The sequence below is a fragment of the Microtus ochrogaster genome, assembly GCF_000317375.1.
Source record: "Microtus ochrogaster isolate Prairie Vole_2 chromosome 14 unlocalized genomic scaffold, MicOch1.0 chr14_random_3, whole genome shotgun sequence".
NCBI classification, from domain to species: Eukaryota; Metazoa; Chordata; class Mammalia; order Rodentia; family Cricetidae; genus Microtus; species Microtus ochrogaster.
The window spans coordinates 2599222-2620530 of NW_004949098.1; positions in this window are offsets into that span (position 1 = coordinate 2599222).

Below are 21309 nucleotides of genomic sequence, written 5' to 3' on the forward strand. Positions count from 1 at the left end.
TGTGTGTGTGTGTGTGTGTGTGTGTGTGTGTGTGTGTGTACATGTTCATGTGTGCCCACAAGAACTGAAACGGGATGTCTGATATCTTGGATCTGGAGTTATAGGCTCTTGTGTAACACCTGATGTGGATGCTAGAGTCTGGACTCTGGTACTCTTAGATTACTCCTACTTGCTTAGTGATCACTCCAGCCCCTGAAACATATGTTCAAAAATCAGAAGTACCTCAAAGAGTTTTATGTTAAGCAAAATATCAGAAAGTAACAATAATTCATAAACTGGTAACAATTATTTGCAGAGGTCTGAGCCTTACCCCAAAATATCAGCACTTGCTTCAGTAGGATTTGTAATATGGATGTTCTGTCCCACATGGTTTTTAAAATATATTTCTGTATCAGTTTAGAACATTAAATATTGTACACACAGTGCACTGAAATGCTGTTTACCTCAGAGAAATTCTCAGATGATTCCTTATACTGTGCTTGGAATTCTGTATCCTTTGCTCCAATTTTAACCTTTCCCTGGACAGAGTGAGAAGCAGCCTCACTCACTGGAAATGAGGAGTCAGTGAAGAACTGAAAAATGTACACGAAATCAGCTCAAAACAGGTTGGAAACCTGACATCTCTGTCTTCATTTGTTTTTGTTTGTTCCTGTAGTAGTAAATCATGGTTGTCAGCTTGACTGGATCTGTAATCCACTAACAGGCAGACCACTGAGCACATATGCCAGGGACTTTCTTCCATTTATTTATTTATTTATTCATTCATTCATTCATTCATTCATTCATTTTGCAGCCTGATTGAATTTTACCCTCCCACCTCTCATTCCATATCCTTCCTCCACCTTTTCTACTTTCTCCTCCCAATGCACTTCTGTTTTAGGTTAAAGAGGGGATCCCTCCTATGGGAACCAGTAAAGCATGGCATATCAAGTTGCTGTAAGACTAAGCACCTCCCTTGTTGTTAAGGATGAGAAAGATAATCCAGTATGAGGATTTTGCCAAGAGCCAGCCAAAATGTTAGGACATCATTTTGCTATAGAGATGGATACTTAGCATTGGTATGGATCTTGGTTTGTTGATACAAATCTAAAGATACATGCTCTATCAACAGGCCAAGACAATTTATTTACTCATTAATGATGATCACAGCACACAGAGGGGACTCCCACATCACCTCCACTTTTCTGTTTAAATAAAAAACGTTTTAATTTTACATAGTAAAATTACATATAACAAGACAGGCATTAAGTAGCCAGAACCTGGAAACAACCTAGATGCCCTTCAATAGAAGAATGGATGAAGAAAGTATGGAATATATACATATTAGAGTACTACTCAGCAGTAAAAAACAAGGACTTCTTGAAGTTTGCGTACAAATGGATGGAAATAGAAAACACTATCCTGAGTGAGGTAAGCCAGACCGAAAAAGAGGAACATGGGATGTACTCACTCATATTTGGTTTCTAGCCATAATTAAAGGACAGTGAGCTTATAATTCTCAATCCTAGGGAAGCTAAATAAGAAGGTGAATCCAAAGACAAACATATAGGCATCCCCCTGAATATTAACCTTCATCAGGCGATGAAAGGAGACAGAGACAGAGACCCAAATTGGAGCACCGGACAGAAATCTCAAGGTCCAAATCAGGAACAGAAGGAGAGGGAGCACGAGCAAGGAACTCAGGACCGCGAGGGGTACAATCACACTCTGAGACAATGGGGATGATCTTTCGGGAATTCACAAGGCCAGCTGGCCTGAGTCTGAAAAAGCATGGGATAAAACCGGACTTGCTGAACATAGCGGACAATGAGGACTACTGAGAACTCAAGAACAATGGCAATGGGTTTTTGATCCTACTGCACATGCTGGCTTTGGGGGGGGGCCTGGGCAGTTTGGATGCTCAACTTACTAAATCTGGATGGAGGTGGGCGGTCCTTGGACTTCCCACAGGTCAGGGAACCCTGATGGCTCTTCAAGCTGATGAGGGAGAGGGACTTGATCGGGGAGGGGGAGGGAAATGGGAGGCGGTGGCGGGGAGGAGGCAGAAATCCTCAATAAATAAGTAAATTTTAAAAATTTTAAAAAAATTAAAAAAGACAGGTATTAAGCAATACTGTCAATAATTTTGTACATTTAAAGGGGAAATATGCTATAGAGATGAATAATTTGTTTTGGTATAGATCGTGGTTTATTGATACAAATTTACAGTAAATCTTGTTATACTGTATATGTATATTTCTGCTCTTGATTAAGGTATTGTGATTGAGTAGCTCATTTAAAAATGGAATGTATAATCAAGAAATACAGGTTAATAGATAGTCATCTTTAATAGTCAAGCTTGTAGTCATGTTAGTTAGGTTTTCTAGATATATTTCGATTAGGTATTCTTCAAATCTTTCAGAGAGCTTAAGAATATGGCATTTAAAGGATTTAAAAATTTAGGACTTTTCATGACAATGAGACACATCTGTTCCTTTCAGCACCAATTACTTCAAGAGGAAGATTGGCATTAAAGAGGTTCCTTATGGAGTTTGCTAGCTATTTAGGAAAGTAACTGCTTCTGCCTGGACTGCTGAACTGGACATGCAGGATCCACAGAGAAATGACTGCTGAACTTGCCTAAAGGTGAGATGGTCCTTTGAGGTTCCTGCTTCATGAAAGAGTCTACAAGTCATTCTGCAGGATACAGAAGAAAGTGACTGAACGGTCTTTGAAATTTCCTGCTTCATGGAAAAGTCTTCTGGATACTATAGGCCTGTAGGCTGAAGATGGATGCCCCAGTGATACAGAAGAACTTTGGGTGACTGTCCAGGCAGCGAGATGTCTCTGTCAATTCTCGAGTTTTGGAGGTTGCCTACAATGCACTTCCTATTTGCTTAGGTAATATCATATATATATAAACAAAATTGGCCTTAAATTTATATCAATAAATTAAAATCCATAGCAATGCAAAGTCTCCATCTCTGTAGCAGCATCTGCTTCCACTGTTAGGACTCCTGCAACTAGAACAACCTACACAACTGTCACATTTCCATATTGGGGTTGGGGATCCCTGGTTGTTGGTTCAGACTCTGTGAATGTCCATGAACCAGGTTAGTTGTTTTTGTGAGTTTTGTTGTGGTGTCTGGCTTCTACAATTCTTTTTCCCTCTCTTCAGCAAGATTCCCTGAGGTCTGCCTAATGTTTGGCTGTAGGTCTCTGCATCTGTTTTCATCAGTTACTGGATGAAGGCTCTCTGCTGACAGTTGGTGTAGTCACCAATCCAGTCACAGGCCAGATCAGGCTACATATCCACTACTGCTACGACTCTTAACTGGGGTCATCCTTGTAGATTTGAAGTTAGAACTCCCACCCTAAATGTGGGCAGCACACTCCAATGGCAGCCAGGAAGAAAAGACATAGAAGAAGGAACCATTGCCTTTCTCTCTCCTTACCTTCACCTGTGTTCAAAAAAACCATCTATTCTGTTGCTGCCATTGCTCTATAACTTTACAAATAATAGAAGTAGCATTTTGAATAGCATGATAGAATAGATAGAACAGAATGCTGAAGACCAGCAATGCAGGCTTCATTGTCAGACTGTGACTGCTAAGACATCCATTCTTACAGATTGAACAATGACAGGATTTTATAAAGCAGTCATTTTGGACTACCCAGACTATCTTATTTAAACAAATCCAATAAATCTCATTTCAATATATATTTAAAAATGCATCATTCTACTTGTTCTGTTTTCTAGAGAACCAGATTAATGTCATATTCTTTACTTGACTTTACCCCCCCCCGCAAAACCTCTCTAAGAATGAAGGCACAGAACTGAATCACTGCCCATTACTCTTTCCCTAGAGAGACTGTGGGTTCCAGAAAGTAGAGAAGATCAATTACCATGTTTGTAACATGAGATTTAAATTGCCCCACCAGGCAATACTGAGTCAGCAAGACTCAATAACAGTTGAGTATGAAGAAGAGGCTGTGTGCTGGAGAACATCTGCAGGAATTATGATGATCTCCTTGTGTGATAGTACACAAGGTATTGGACCTCCTTGCAGAATATGAGTCAAGAAAGGCTGGGAGGGATCAAAACTTGACTAGAATTACTTGCATATGAATCTTGGCCTCTGCCATAATTCTTACTCTGTCAAAATTTTTATCGGTGGTCCAAAAATGGTTTTGAGGTAGCTGTACTCCTTTATGGCTCTTTGTTCAATGTGGCCATCAAATAACCCCCACTTTCTGCTTTCCGTTATTCCTTGTCTCTTATTTGGTGTGTTGGGATTGATGGCTGAGCATAGCCAGTTGGGGTTGCAAAAATATTCCCTTCATCCCACAGAATTTCCTACTAAAACTGCTAATAACAGAATTAATGTTTTACATGCAAAGAGAATCAGAGTTACAATTTCAATTATTGGGCAGATATTTTCCAGAGAGGAGGGTCAAATATTCTTTAGGATACTTTTTAATCAAATGCTAAAGTGAAGATAATACTGTAAGCCACTGAGTGATTATTCATTCTGGTTTTTTATAAAGATAATTCAGTTTGATTAGTGAGAAAAGAAATGAGGAAAGGCCAATGAGGAGAAGAAAAGAAGATGAAGTGTCATTCTGGGGAAAGAATTGCTAACAATTCATTTGAAATGTAAAATCTTCCATCTTAACTTTCCAATGAAGTTTGTACAAAGAAGTTTGTTTTATTTTTGTGTTGTACAAAAAAGGAAAGGAAAGGACTTATTTTCTGTCCATGACTACAATAGCATGAAAATGAGAACTTTAAATTGAGCAACTTCAGCAAAAACAAGACCAGAGAAAATCCCAGAAATAACACAGAAGACCTCAATTGTTCCAAGAATTGTAAAAAGTTCACTGTAATCTTTTGAATCTGAAATTTCCTATAATCATAGACAATCTGTAGGTGACCTCCTCAACATGGTACCTGATAGTATAACTTGACAATACTCATAATTTATTGGCTGATAATAATGAAAAATCTACTTTCCATACGGTATTATGCAGAGTTCAGTATTTCTTATCTAGTCAATAACTTCATTTTCTGTATTGTTTTTTTTTTTTCGAGGCAGGGTTTCTCTGTGGTTTTGGAGCCTGTCCTGGAACTCGCTCTGTAGACCAGGCTGGTCTCGAACTCACAGAGATCTGCCTGCCTCTGCCTCCCGAGTGCTGGGATTAAAGGCGTGCGCCACCACCGCCCGGCGTGTATTGTTTTTTTGATAAGATTTTTTTTGTTAGAAAATTGGAAGTGATGTAACTGGATTGACACAATAGAAGAAATTAATGGGGAGTGGGAAACGGCACAGTTAATAAAGTGCTGCCTTTGCAAGGGTAAGAACTAAGGTCAATTCCTAGCACCCACATACATTTGAAAAAGAAAAAGAAAACATGGCAGGACAGTACACTCTGGTAATCTCAATGATACTGGGTCCCTGGTCTCATTGGCTACAAGTCTCACCTAAACACAAGTTTAAAAACAAGTGAGAAAATCTGTCTCAAAACTGAAACAAAACAAACAGCAACAACAACAAGACAAGATAGACAACAGTTGAGGAATGATTGACTTCTGGCTTCCACAGATGTGTGTATACATGTGGACATGTACCAGCATGAGTACAGAGTCCTCACATGAATGAACCCCAAAACATGTACAGATATAAAGAGAAATGTTGGTTTATTCTCCCTCCAAATATGTGTGACTATTTCCTGATAACATAATTAAGATTGTCCCAAATGATATGTTCAGTGGTGGAACATTGGTTACATGAATTTTTTTTAGTCACATGACAAAAGAAAGTTGTAAATCAAGGCATTTTCCAAACACATTGGTGGGGATAGCAGGTAGCCTGTTGAGCATAGCAGACATGACATACTATCAGATGACATTTTTAGCTTTGGAGTTGTTAAAAGTTTCGTGCCTGTTAAGGTTTTATATTACAAAGATTTTATGTGATAGTTGAAAGAATACTGTGTCATATGCAGAAGTAAAGCATAAATGTGTGACTAAGGGGAGCAAGAGAATTTGACTCTGCATCTGCAACACTCCAACATTCCACAGTTAGCCTTGTCAACTTTTTAATATGGGTGTGTCCTTTCTTCTGGAAACTTTAGTTCACATATTGTGGACATTTTGTTTGACAGCAATGCAAAATTATATCTGGAAAAAGATAACACCAAAGTTATGTTTGTTGTTAGGAGGATGATTTAATTTTATATTTAATCCGGAAATGTTATTCTAAATACAAATTTTCTGAATTTTTACCACATCCCTTTGAATTGCTTTTAAATCTTATCTCCCCATTAATTAATGAGTCAACTAAATCAACTCAAATTTTTGATACATGCTCATTAAAATGTACCTTAAATTAGTAAAAATAAAAGAATAAGAGATGAAAACTCATGAAATAAGTTTGATATTTATATGAACTTAATAATAGAATGGGAATGAGAAATAAAAGAGTTGAGAAATGTAAAGCTGAACTTTTTCTTTCTGTTTCTCTGAAAAGGCAGGCAGGCTTTTGAGTCTCTCTCTCTCTCTCTCTCTCTCTCTCTCTCTCTCTCTCTCTCTCTCCTTTTTTCTTCTATTCTGCTATTCCTGTCCCCAGAGGTCAGTCACTCCCTTCCTTTCCCCCTTTTCCCATTCCCTCTCTTCAAATAAAACATTCTTTGTGAATACAGCAAAAAAATAAATAAAAAGCCCTTAACACTGGATCACTAATTTTTTTACATATTCATTAATATTTATATGTATAACTTAGTGAGTCAGTTTAGTGTTACTTGTATGTATATGATTTCAGATCTGATCCCTTGGTTTTGGATAACCAATCAGAGGGTTCAGTCTTCATTCATCTGGTTGTAAGAGAGTGAAGTGGCTGACAGGGGATAGATTAGATGAAGGAAAGGGAAGGGAAGGGCAGAGGTGACATAGTTATATTTCAATTAAAAAATATATATGTATATATAAATTTAGCATCATAGAAATTAGTCAATATAACAATCCTTCACTATGTTCAAAGGCCTGTGGAAATATAGTGAGAGATAGGTTGTTTATGTAAAATCCTAGGAAGAAAGGCAAAAGGAAAAGAGTATAAAGAGTATACTATTTCATAGATAAGTAGATAAAAGAAACCTAAAATTGTTTAAATCTGTAAGCAATAAATGATTCAGTAATGTCATTGAACTATAAACAGAATAAAGATAAACAAAGAAATAAACCACAGTTTGCCAGATCCAGACCACTGAGAATTAACAATAAAGGACTCGGTCTTGAAAGCAGTTAAAGAAATAACATGTTATTCAGTGGAGCATCCTGAATGAAGGACAGCAGATTCTTCCTCAGCAACCATGGAGGCCGGCAGGTAGTAGTTCAGCATTTGTCAGGGCCTAGAGGAGCATTGTAGTCATCTGAAACTACCCAGTGAGCAGCCTTCAAAAATGAAATGGTATCACAATTCCTCAAAGGAGCAAAATGTAGAGGATGTGAGGAAAGGACACTCAATGTGAAGGTTTTGCTAAGATATTTCCTTTGACAAAAGAATAATGATACCAGGAAAGAATCCAACCATGAAGAAGAGTCAGCTATGAGATAAACACTGCTGTGATAAAAGACTGGTGATCTTTCTGGGTTCTTCAGAAAGGGGTGAGAGTTGAAACAAAAGTCTTTTTTAAGATGCCTGATAGCTTTTTCAGAGTGTGCTGATGAACACATAAAAGAACACAAAGAAGATCCGGGGTAGATTTCAGAGTCATGCTTCTTCATTGTACTGAAAGTAGTTAAAATAGAAGATCATTGACAATTGTGCCTCATTTGGTAGAGGTGAAGAGAGTCAATAAGAGCATAAGAAGAAACAACCAATTGCATAGCTGATAGAATAAAATGATAATACTTCAAGGCCAGAAAGTTGGCTCAGTTTTTAAGAGCAGTGGCTGCTCTTGTAGAAGATAGGTGTGTTTATTCTCAGCAACCACATGATGGCTCATGACCATCTCTAATTCCAGATCTGAGGGAATGGATACTTTCTTTTGGTTTCTGCAAGTATCTGCAGACATGCTGTACATTCATACGGACTTAAATACACACAGGCACATAAATAAAAAATACTTTAAAAATGTGTTTTATTCATTAATTCAAATGAAAGACTATAAAGAACTAGTAAGGCACTGCATTGACTAAAAACAGCATGGGAATCTGTGAGGAAATGTCTTGTATGACTCCATTTGATAATACATCATCAATTAGTTATATGAATTTGAAAAATGTAAATGGATACTGCTCTTTCATTTCCTGGCTGCCCAGACCTGAATAATTACACAGAAACTATATTAATTACAATACTGCTTGGTCTATTAGCTCAGGCTTCTTATGAGCTAGCTCTTACATCTTAAATGAACCAATTTATATTATTTTATCACCATGAGAGTGTGGCTTACTGGATAAAGTTCTGTTGTCTGTTTCCTTTGCCAGCTACATGACATCTTCTTGACTCTGCCTATTCTCTCTCCCTTTTTTCCTTCTTCCCTTCCTATCTGTCTGTCTGTCTGTCTGTCTGTCTGTCTGCATGTATGCTTGGATTTCCTACCTGTCTTTATTCTGCCCTGCCATGAGCCAAAAGAGCTTTTTTATTCACCAAAGATAAAACATGTTCACAGCATACAGAGGGGAATCCCACATCATCTCCCCTTTTCTGTCTAAATAAAAAGTAAGACTTTACCTTTAACATTGTAAAATTACATAACAAAACATGTCAAAACAGAATTACACTTAGGATATTTAGTCTATTTGTATCTGGAAAGTTTTATATTTAATTTATCTTTTATCATTACTAAGAAAAACTATATGTCTTCAACTATTCAAAGACCCAATAAAAATATAATATTACTTAAGTAAACAGGAAGTGCATTGTAAGCAACTTCAAAAACTCTAGAGTTGACAGAGACATCACACTGCCTGGATAGTCACCCAAAGTTCTTTTGTAACTTTGGGGCAACCATACTTAGCTTACAAGGCCCAATTTGTCAGTCACTTTCTTCTGTGTCTTCCAGAATGTCTGGCAGACCCTTTCATGAAGAAGCAACAATTAAGGCCTGTCTCACCATTTTTACGCAAGTTCAGAAGTCACTTTTGTGTGGTTTCTGCATGTTCAGTTCATACTGCATACCATTAATCAGTCTAGGCAAGAGCAGTTTCTTGCCAAAATAGCTAGCAAACTCTATAAGAAGACTCTTTGATACCCATAATCCTCTTAAAGTAGATTGGTGCTGCCCTAAGCAGACATTTCTCATTGTCAGAAAATCTCTAAGTTGTAAAAACATTTTAAATATCATATTTTGTAAGTCTTTGAAAGATTTGAAGAATGCCTACCCATCTGAAATATATCTCTGTACATTTAGAAAAGCTAACTATCATGACTACAAGTTTGATTATTATAGATGACTATCTTTTAATCAGTATTTCTTAATTATGCATTACATTTTTAAATGAGTATTACAAACAGATAATACCTTAAACAATAATAGAAATATACATATACACAGTGTAACAAAATTGGCTTTAAATTTGTATCAATAGATCAAGATCCATACTAATGTAAAGTATTTATCTCTATCTCATATCCCCCCTTATTTTATTTTTAGAAAATAAACATTTATAAACAATCATTTTTGAAATTTGGGCATTTTTTTCTCCAAAATGCTTCCTGCTGTTTATTGGGTGAAATATTTTTAGGGTTCAGAGAGACCTTTCAGGGGAGCTTATTCCACCAAACCACATTAGCCTGGAAGGAATCAGCAGGTTCTCATTCTTTGTGGAAACAAAAGCAGACCCTCTTTTCCAAAGTAACATATCCTTAGACCCAAATTTTGAAGTCAAGATACCTTTATGTTGCTTTAGCTTAGCAGCTCCCACAGTTAAAAAAATTCAAAGTAAATATAATAATATACATAATCCAGACCCTCTGTCTATATTTCATCTTTTTGTCGCTTTTGTCTTTAATCTAAGACTGTCTGTACTCTTTTATATTGCCTATATTCTTTTTCTTCTCTCTCCCAAGCCTATGTACATTTTTTTGAAACGCACTATGACCTGTTCAGAAGTTTATTTCTGTCTAAATCTGTCTTTATCAAATATCTGTAGTCATATTCTGACCAGGAGCACTTTTAAAGTGGTAAGCAGCTTGGTAGCAGTGGCCCTAGATGTTGGGTCCACCTCTTTTGGCCTTTTAATATGGTGGGGGTATGTTCACCACCAGTTCTGGGACCACTGGATGGAGCTGTGCTTACTACCTCAACTCTGGGAAACACCATATAGCACATAAATCCTTTTGGTCTGCACAGCCTGGAAATGTCTCCATGTAGTGGTGGGAATCCATCATGCTTTCCTGCCAGTGGATGCCTAAGAGACCGGATATAGTTGCTTGCCCATGCAGGGTTGCTGAGCAGCAGGCATGCTCTCAGTTACTTTCCTCCTATCTCAAGCGAGTGTACAAGCACCCAGACCCGAAATGGGTGGCTATCCATATGGGTTACCCCAAATGTACGGACATCATTTTGTAGTCAGAGATAGCTCTTTTGTTTTCTGGCTGCCCAGACCCAAACTATATTAATTATAACACTGGTTGGCCTATTAGCTCAGATTTCTTATTATCTACGACTTATATCTTAAATTAATTCATTTCTATTATTTTGTGTATTGTTATGAGGCATTGGCTTACAGGGTAAAATTTCAGTGTCTGTCCCCTTTGGCGGCTACATGGTGTCTCCTTGACTCTGTCTGCCCTCTTTCTATATCTCTGTTCAGACTTTATCTTGCCCTGCCATAGCCAAAACAGCTTCTTTATTCACCAATGGTAATAAAACATATTCATATGTAGTACAGAGGGCAGGTTCTTTTGTTCCATCCCGTCCGGCTAGCTTACACCCAAAATAATCACACAGAAATTGTATTAATTAAATTGCTCCCTGGCTCATTAGATCCAACCTCTTATTGGCTAACTCTCACATCTTGATTAACCCATTTCTATTAAATCTGTGTATCAACACATGACTGTGGCTTTTTGGCAAGATTCTAACCTGTGTCCGTCTCCGGCCAGAGATTCATGGCATCTGCCTGTCTCTGCTTTTTTTCCTCCCAGAATTCTATTCTGTTTTCTCTGGCTTTCTAAGTTCTGACCTATCAGGCTAAGCAGTTTCTTTATTGATTAGCCAATGAAAGCAATACAAATACTGAAGGACTTCCCACACCATTCATAGCATACAGAGAGGAAAACCCATCAGAAAAACCCTTAAGAATTCACTTCCTGTCTATATCTGTCTCTCTCTCTCTGTGTCTGATTCTATTTCTCTGTCTCTTGATCACTTTCTCTCTCTGACTCTTCTCACTTCTTTTTCCCTATTCATCCTTACACCCTCTCATTCAGTGGGTTTCAGGTCTTTCTATGTAACCTAGGTTTGTCTTGAACTTCTTCCTAGTTGCTGGAATTAATTTTGCATATGCCACCTCACCTAGAAAAATTTCTATACAAATTATACTTTAAAATTGAATTTAAAAATATGTGCATTGCTTGAGTTCCTGGGAACTTTGCTTGGCCAGTGCTAACTCTCTCACCTTGTTCTCTTCTGACTCACTCATGACCTATTAATCTCCCATAACATTAAAAGCTTTCCCATCTTTTAAACTGATTTATTTGACTCTCCAGTCACTCATCACTCTTCAATCTTTCAGTTCACAGACATTATTCTGGCTTGACTTTGAAAGCCTTATGTTGGAAAGTCAAATACAGTGGCCAAGTGACTTCAGTTTAAGTTGTGAGATATTAGATTTTGATGAAAATATAAGCTTAAGTACCAAAAACGGGGCTTGGAAGAGCTATCTTTAAAAGTTCGCATGACATTGACATTATGTGATCCAGGGGAAGCAGTTTGCTTTATGCATTGAGGACAGAGTTTAGTGTATAGCAGAATTACTCAGAGTATATCACTAGTACATGGGTGAGGATGGCTGCAGAATGCCTTTGTAGGTCATCACTCAGGTGGCTTAGGTGTAAGTGTTTTCTGTCTAAACTTTATATTCAGTAGGACTATTTATAGAATCATGTGTCATATGTATGTGTGGTGGTTGAGGAGAAGTGGTCACTCCTCATATCAGTAATAGATTTGTGCAGGTCTGTAAATAGGACTCTCATCCCTTTTGTCAAATAGCTTCATATTTGTATATAATCTCCCCAAATTTCCTCTTTGATTCTAAATCATCCTAGGTTACATAAAGACTCTAATGTAGTATGAATGTTATGTAACAGCTGTTACACTTTTTTTTGTGGATTATATGGAAACATGACCCCTATTTGAGTTTTGTATACACAGTCAGAAGGGTTTGCCTTTCAAAGTCTCAGAGACTTCCATTCAGGTAAAGCCAAAAGTTTATTTTGCTACAGAAAATAACTTTAGGGTGAGTCAGTAAAGAGCTGCAGTTTATTTATTAAAAGGTATATTTTAGAAAAAAAACATGTTTATTTATTAATTTATGTGTGTTTGCCAAGACTTACATGTGGAGATCAGATGATAACTTGATATAAGTTGATTCTCTCCTGGCATCATGCAAGATCTGACCATAGAGCACAGGTCTTCTGGCTTGGCTGTAAGTATCTTTACCCACTGAGCCCTCTCAGAGGCCCTAGAAGACATTTTATACACAGACTTGTTTGCAAAGCATGGAAGAAAAATAGTGTGTCTTAGTTACTCTCTTTTTGCTATGCTAAAATACCATGAAAAAAGCAACTTACGGAGAAAGGGCTGCTTTTGCCTCAGTGTTTTAGAGGGTTATTGTCCATCATATCAGGAGAGTCATATCAGAATACAGGGGAAACATGGCTCCATGAGAAGAAGCCTGGTTGACCAGTGAATGCATAGACACACAGGAAAAGAGAATGGAGGAATAGGGCCTGCCCACAAAGCCTCACTACTGATCCCCAGCTTTCTCTAGCAAGGCCTCATCTCCTGTGAGTTCCATAACCTTTCCCAACAGTACCATTATATAGAAAAAACACATGGGCCTATGGTTCATTTCTATTTAAACCCAATAGATAGAAGATCAGGCCAGGATAATATATACTCGAGAGGTTACCCATGATCTTCTCAAAGTACAGTCACACTTCATTTTACATTTTATTTTGTGATAGTCAGGTGCACAGTTTTGGCGAAGTTTGAGATTGCTGTCTAAAAGTGTATATAAGGGACAAATTTAAATGAGAGCAGGGGTGGTTTTGAGTGTGAATGACATAATTGCACTTGGTGAGGAAGAGTTTTAGGAAATTAAGACCCTATTAATCTTCACCAGTAAGTCAATAGATTTGCTTGTGAAGTTCCCAGTAAACATTTTATTGAGGTATGAGACTCAACCTGAAGTCAAATAAAACTAAGTCTTAAACTAAGTTTGTCACAGTTTTATCTTCTGATTTGATTTTTTTTCCTCTAAAGAAAAATTGTATTCTCTCCATGTCATCAACCATCATATCAAGTGCCAATTCTGCTGGGATTTTGGATCCTCATCTGGTGAAAAGTACATATCAGACAATAATATTATTCTTCAAATATTTCAATTAATTTCCATGGTTGGTTGTATCTATATAACAGAAGCCTCACACATGCAAATAGGTTTAATGTACAATACTCACTAATGCCTCTCCCAGCTTAGTCATTTTACAGTTGTATATATTGGGAAATCATTATGTGCTTGACATCAACATCTTTTATTCCTGGGTGGTATGCCTGTTACAATATTGGTTGTCTTGATTAAAGGGTGTATAAAATATAGCACAGTGTGAAATATTTGGCCAACCATACTTCCCAGCTTTAACTTATTTTTAAGAAAGCATAACCATTTGTATATTTGTAAATTTCATTTATATAGCTAACCTACAGGTGATATCTGGATTCCAGAACATATAATTTCTCTAGAGTTCATCATAAGTTTCAATTTGAGGAAAATTACTGATCTAGGCATTCTGATAAATTTCACCTTTTAAAAACATTGATGTGGTGTGTGGGAAGTGAGAGATGGGTGTGGAGGAGTATGAGTGTATGTGTGTAGGCATGTACATGCCATGGTGCACCGTGGAGATAGAAGCAATTTCCGAGGCTGATTCTCCTCTGCCACCATGTGGGTACCAGGAATTAAACTTAGGTCACTGCATTTGGTGGAAGGAGCCAAAACTGGGCCATCTCAGCATCCTTTAATATTGTCCAAGATTTCTGTCCTGTGTGATCCTGAAGCCTTTAAGTCCGAAAGAATCACACAGAGGTCTGTATTAGTTCTAAACTTATTGGCCCATTAGCTCAGGCTTCTTATTAACTCCTATAACTTATATTAACCCATTATTCTTGTCTATGTTAGCCATGTGGCTTGCTACCTTTTTTGGCAACACAGTCACATCTTTCTTGCTCTGTGGCTGGGTTACGACTGCAGAAATAGCTTTTCTCATCCCAGAATTCTCCTATTCTTATCACACTGCCTCTACTTCCTGCCTGGTTGTCCCACATATACTTCCTGCCTGGCTACTGGCAGATCAGTGTTTTATTAAAATACAATTGACAGGTACAAGCCATTGTCCCGCAGCACTTTAATTTACATTAGCACTATTTTTTTAAATAACTAAATTGTTGAGATTTAAAAGGCTGACAAGTCTGATAAAACCTTTTGACTGTTCTTTTCCTTCCTCTGTCCTCCTTCTATCCTTCCTCCCTCCTCCCTCTCTCTTCCTCTTTTACTCCATCCTCCCTTCCTTCCTTCTTTTCTCTCAAGACAACATTTTAATGGTGGTCTAAGCTGGTTTTTAATTCTCTTTCAGATATCAACACTATGAAAGGGATGAACTATTTTTCTTCCTTTCTGGCAAAAGATATCTAACCAACATTTGCCCTGTAGGTGTGGGTCAAATGCTGAAAACAGTGCTCCTGGAACACACTAGCTTCTCTGCATAGTTGGGCATATTGAAACCAACTAAGATGATGCTTCACTGCCAGGGCATAAATTTTTACAAGAGTAACAAATTATTCTTAAATTTCTTCATTTGAACTCTCCTTTGCCTTCCAAATACCTTTTAAAAGGTGGGTGCAGAATATTGCTGCCGTTACTAAGCTTGGATTACATTTTGGTCACCTCTAGGCAGTCCTTGATTTACCATTTACTATTATTATTTTTGATTCACACTTATTTTTCACCATCAGGCAATCAGTGTGTGCTGGACCCGCCAAGTTTATTTTTCATCAGTCAGTCATCTCACTGTGGTTCTTCCCACCTCCCTACTTTGAACCAGGCAGCTTTCTCCATCTTGGGACAATATTTCACTAGTTTAGATTCTCCCCATCACTCAAGGAGCTATTCAATTCCCCCATTTCCTCTAGCAAAGTTGATTCAATTTTTCCAACCTTCTTTGACCTCCTGGGTATGGATGGAATGCAGCAAGGTTCTCCTAGTTTGATGTTATAAATAGCACAGTCTAAAACAGCGTGGGCATGAGAGGGTTTATTTGGTTTACATGTGTCCATCACAGTCTATTCCAGAGGGAAGTCAGGGCTGTAGCAAAAGCAGAAACATAACTGGAAACATAAACTGAAGCAGAGGCTTTAGAGTAATGTGAGTTACTGCCTATTGCTGGGCCTGCCTCCCTATACAATCTAAAACCATTTGCCCAGGGGTGACACTACTTTCAGTGTGCTGTACCATCTCTCATTACCTTCAGAATTGTCTCTGAGTCAAGAAAATGGAGTAAATTCCTCAGCTTTAGGTTCCTTCTTCAGAGATAACTCTAGTTTGTGTTATGTACATAATTATCCTGAACCCTGTATTCTAATAACAAAAGATATTTAGAAATGGAAAGGACCTTAAGCATCATTGGCCCATGCCTCTGCTCACAGAGAAGAAGCAGGGAACTGAGTGTGGGGAGAGTATGACATATTTATAGAGGAACCAGATTTGTGTGTGATACTGATGAAATGTTATTCCCAGTGCTGATGGTTAAAGACATGTGGAGTTCAGTTTGAAAACAGTAAACAAGTTTAACCATGTGTTGCTACTAAGAGATGATGCACTGAGGTAACATGAGAATGGAGCTTGTGATGCTCAAGAGTCCTGACTCTATCCACAGCAAGCAGACGTAAAGGCCAAGTGACAGGAAACAAGCTCACTGGCCATGTTCACCTCTGTAAAAATAGTTCAGGGAGCTTTTAAAGAATACCAACCATTCCACTTTCTTAATAGCTTCGGAGAATGATTGAGATGTAACCGTGATTTAAAAGTTGTAGAATTTCAAGTAGAAGGGGAAAAAAGCAAATGTATTTTAAAAAATGGAAAGAAAAGCTATGGAAAATAACACACATGTGGTGTTATGGAGGGTGGTGGGCCTATAAGAAAGTTAAAGAGAACCCATAACGTTGTTACAAAGGAATTCATTGAACATAGAACTCATTTTTAGATTAAAAACATTCAATAGAGGGACAAAGGAGGTGGTTTTGTGTGGAATTGCTTGTTACCAGTCCCAAAGATCTGAATTTGATCCCCTGGATCCATATGATAGAAAGAAAGAACTGACTTCCTAAAGTTGTCTTCTCATGTCTACCTTAGCAATGCAGCACAGCAATCCAGCCCCCCTCATACACAGACAGACAGACAGACAGACAGACACACACACACACACACACACAAAGAATGAAGGAAAGCAAGGAAGTCAGGGAGGAAGATAAAAAAGAAAGAAAGAAAGAAAGAAAGAAAGAAAAAAGAAACAGCAATATATAGAGAAGATAACTTTTATATCACCATATGTGTCTTTAGAGAAGTGGTAGAGACAGACTTCTTTTAAAAATCTTATTTATTTATTTATTTATTTATTTATTTATTTATTTATTTATTTATTTATTTATTTATTTATTTTTGTGTGTGTGGACCAAGTGTTAGGTGGATTCATGGTGGACCCACCATAGTAAAGCAACAGAGAAACCTCTTGAAGGAACCTTTTTCTTTTGTCTTGGTGACATTACTATTCCTCTTGCCTCCCCAGTAGCATTTTCTTTTTCTTTTTCCTTGGGACATCTCTCTGTACTTATTCTCTGATTCTGATTTTTAATTTTTCTATACCCATTTTCTTTTTCTTAGAATCACTCTTTATTTCTATAAGAAAAAATCTTTCCTATAGGCTATAGGCTGCCCCACATCTTGTTGCTAGGATCACCTCAGTAAATACCCAACCATTCCCTTATCATCTCAGCTACAAATCTCAGCAGCTCTAGTAATGATGACATGACACCCTTTGCTTGACATCACTTATTAAATCCTCACATTTTAGTAATAGAATCTCTTTTCTTCCAGCCAGAAAATGGAAATGTTATCTTGCTTTGGTTCCTCTAAGTTTTTAATTTTTCGTGTCTGTTTGTCATGATTCACTTTAACTGTTGACTTGACATAGTCTAGGGTCAGCTGAGAGGAGCGTTTCAACTGAGGAGCTGCTTGGATCAAGTTGGCCTATGGACAAGTCTGTGATGGACTAGTCTTTGAGGTGATTGTCTTAGCTGTTAACTAATGTAGGATTGCCCACCCACTGTGAAGGGAGCTGTTCCTGGGCAAGTTAGCCTGAGATACACACACACACACACACACACACACACACACACACACACACACACAAACACTTTGTGTGTGTGTAAGGTTGCCCAAGAATCAGCAAGTGGCGTTCCTCTGTGGTTCCTGCTGTCTTTCTTGTTTCTTGTCTGTGAAGTGAGCTCCCTGGTTGGAGGTTATACCGTGTGGAAGGACAAGCATGGCTGTCTGGATTTCTGCTTTGACTTGCCTCAATGATTGACCATGGACCAGAGTTGTGAGCTAAAATAAACTTTCCATCCACTGAGGCACTGCTGGTCAGTGCTTAGATCAGAGCAATAAAAGGAAACCAGAAGAGCACCCTGTCAATCACCCTGCCATATGTTGGGATCCTAGTCTCCTCCTCTGCCATCACCGGATTTGAGCCTTTCTTACATTTGGCCCAAGATGCCTTTCACACCTGCACTTGGAGTGTGTCCCCTATGCTGACCAAGTTGGATCCAGAAAATTCTGCTTGCTGATTCTTAAGCAGCTCAGCTTCTTACTGGCTCTGAACGTTTTCATCACGCTACTGTCTTGTCCTGAGGCTCTCTCTTCCAATGCTTCTGATGACTGATTTGCCCTATTGAGGTATCAGGAAAACAGTGTATCTTGCATGTTGTTTCCCTGAATGCAGTTTTTTGAAGACTGGTCCCTCTCTTTCCCATGTGCACACATATACACATATGCATGCACACAACCACAGACACATATGCATTATGCATATGCACACAGAGGCTTTTCCTGTTAGAGGAGCCTGCTCCTTTTCTACTTATGCTAGGTTAAAGTGATGTTAATTGCTAACTTGCATATAATTCTGTTTCATTTGTCTAGGATATAACCTCCATGAGGAAATAGATTCATATATTTTGTTTATAAGGGCATAAAACAGACTCTGCCACAAAGAAGCTGCCCAATAAATACTTTCGTTGCTGCTGATGGCTTTATTTGTATTTGAGGCAGGTCTTGAATTCATGATTCTCCTACTTCAAGTTCCCAAGTGCTGAGATTACAGGCATGAGACACCAAGTCTGGCTCAACAGAAGATTGAAGAATGAATTAGGAAGCCATGAACTGCTAATTTTAAAGATTTATTTTATTTTAAATTGTGTGTGCTTGTGTGTGTATGTGTGAACATAAGTGTGTGTGCATTGCTTTTGAGACCAGAAGAGGGCACTGGGTCCCTTGGAGCTGGAGTTACAGGTAGTTGTGAGCTATTCATTGTGGAAGTTTACAGTAGAACTCAAGTCCTCAAGAAGAGCAGCACATGTTTCTACCTGCTGAGTCATCTTCCCAGCCCCATGGACCTGTATTTTAAAAAGAAGCCTGCTTAAAAACATTTTTCAAGGATAGAAAGCTGCAGCTTTTATCTTGATACAAGAGGCTGAAAATAAAATGATCAAATGAACAAAAAAGCATGCTTTGTGCTTGTTTTATATGGCTTAAAAACATGTGCCAGTCAGCATTAAGGTCTGAAGTCAAGCAGAAGAGCAGGGTGGGTAGAGAATCATTGCTCCATCCAAGGACTGCTGGCTAGTCTTCAAGAGTTGTTTCATAGAAGCCACTCATCAAATGTGGAGTTGCAAAATGCATTGTTGAGAACTCTAAATGGGCAAAAATGTAATTTTATAGACCTCATGCAATTAAATGGGTGTGGGTAGATGTAGTCAAGATACACTGTATACATGTATATAATTTTTAAAGAAAATTAAGCAACCAGAAACAAAAAAAGAACTTTGCTAAAAATGTTCTTACGTTTTTGTTGTATTAAATGTTTAACTATATTCTACGGTGTGCTGAGTCCCTGTAGTCATGTAGCTAAGACTTACTTAACTGGGGGGTTGAAGAGATGTGTCACACTTGGAAGGATCAGCAACTTCCCAAGAGCAGTGAGTTGTCCTGTTACCCATCTGTAGTAGTTTATATTATGGGGAGCTCCAGGGTGAGGACTTTTCCTGCCCCTCTGGCTTCAGCATTGGTGTGAAAAGGACTAAAGAATAGAGCAGTGATTCCACAAGCCAAGAAGGGAAAGGAGGGTGGTGTTGACAGAGACCTAGTGGAAGATACCAGACACAGTCATAGAAAGAAGGAAGTCTAGTGTCCTATGGTGTAGTATGGACATAACATTTTATGACAGTTTTTCATGTAATTCACAAATAGATAGGAGTTCCATGTGTCCCAAATCTTAGAAGTGGTAAAAGATTAAGGAAATGGAAATAGTAATTATTATAATCATTATACTTTATATATATAATTATCACATTATACGCAATACATAGCGTTTATTGAACAGTTCCGAAAGGGGTTCAGAGACACATTCACTTGCAGAGTGTCCCACATGTTTGGTGCTCTGATTCTCATCACTGCATTAAAATATCTTTAAATCCAAAAAAAAAAATTTTAAAAGAAGAATAATACGTGTTCATTTATATCAGTGTCAATAGAGTCATTGACTTTGAAAATGTTTTAAAGTTAAAATGTACTGTGTATTGTAATTTTAATTTGAAATCTCACAGGCTTATAATATTGAAGCTATTTTCAAATGCCTATTAATATATCTTTTTTTATTGGTGAGCCTATTTGAAACTTTGTTCATTTTATTCTTAGTGATTTGTAAGAATTTGTTATGTATGCACTTAAAATCTAATCTTTATGCTTAATTGACACTGTAATTATACATATTTATGAGGTACACTGTGACATTTCAATACATGCAGTCAATACATAATGCTCAGGGCAAGATGATTGACACATCCATCATCTCAAACATTTATAATTTCTTTGTGTTGAGAACATTTAAAATCTGTTCTAATAGCTATTTTGAATTGTGCAATCAATTATTACCCACTATAGCACCCTATAACAGTAACTGCTATCGCTCCAAGCCCACTGGATTCAGGACTGGTTAACTCTAATCTTTCCTACTTTCCTGCTTTCCTCTGCTTCCAGGTTCTGAAAACTATTATTTGGCTTATCTCCTTTAAACATGTGACTACTATGTATTGAGTAGAAATTCTGGAAGTTCTAGATACATCATTGGTTCACACCGCAATCTTGAAGGATGCATAATGTTTTCATAGTGATCAGAAAGCAGTTTATTTTTATTTTCACTTTTGTGTGTGGTTACACATATGTGTTGCAGGTGAGTGCATGAGTCTTTGAGTTTGTGTGGAGGTTCAAGGGTCCACTCTCAGGTGTGTTCCGTGAATCATTCACCTTGTTATATGAGACAAGCTCTCTCATAGAGACCCAGGGCTTACAGATTACCTGTACTGGCTGGCCAGCGAGTGCCCGGTTTCATCCTGTCTCCCTTTCCCCAGTGCTTGCATGTGCCATCCTGCTCAGCTTTTACCTAGGACTAAGGGATCTAACTAAGATGCTCCACTTTCATATGACTGAGCAACATCCTCAGCTCTAAGGAACCCTTTGTTATCCACAAGGTCTGGTCTCCAGCATTAGCAAATAGCCTCGGAGGCTGAGCTATTGGTCGTATTCCAATGAAACTACTCAGTTCACAGCCATGTCTTTTGTAGCTGTCTCCTTATTGTTTCCAAGCAACATAGTTAGCAAGGCAGCACTGTCAACTCGGTGACAGCATAGATTATGGTCAATGATTCCATTCTTTTTCTCATCAGCTTCTATGAAGACATGCTTCAAGCATAAACTGGAATTATTATCCTACC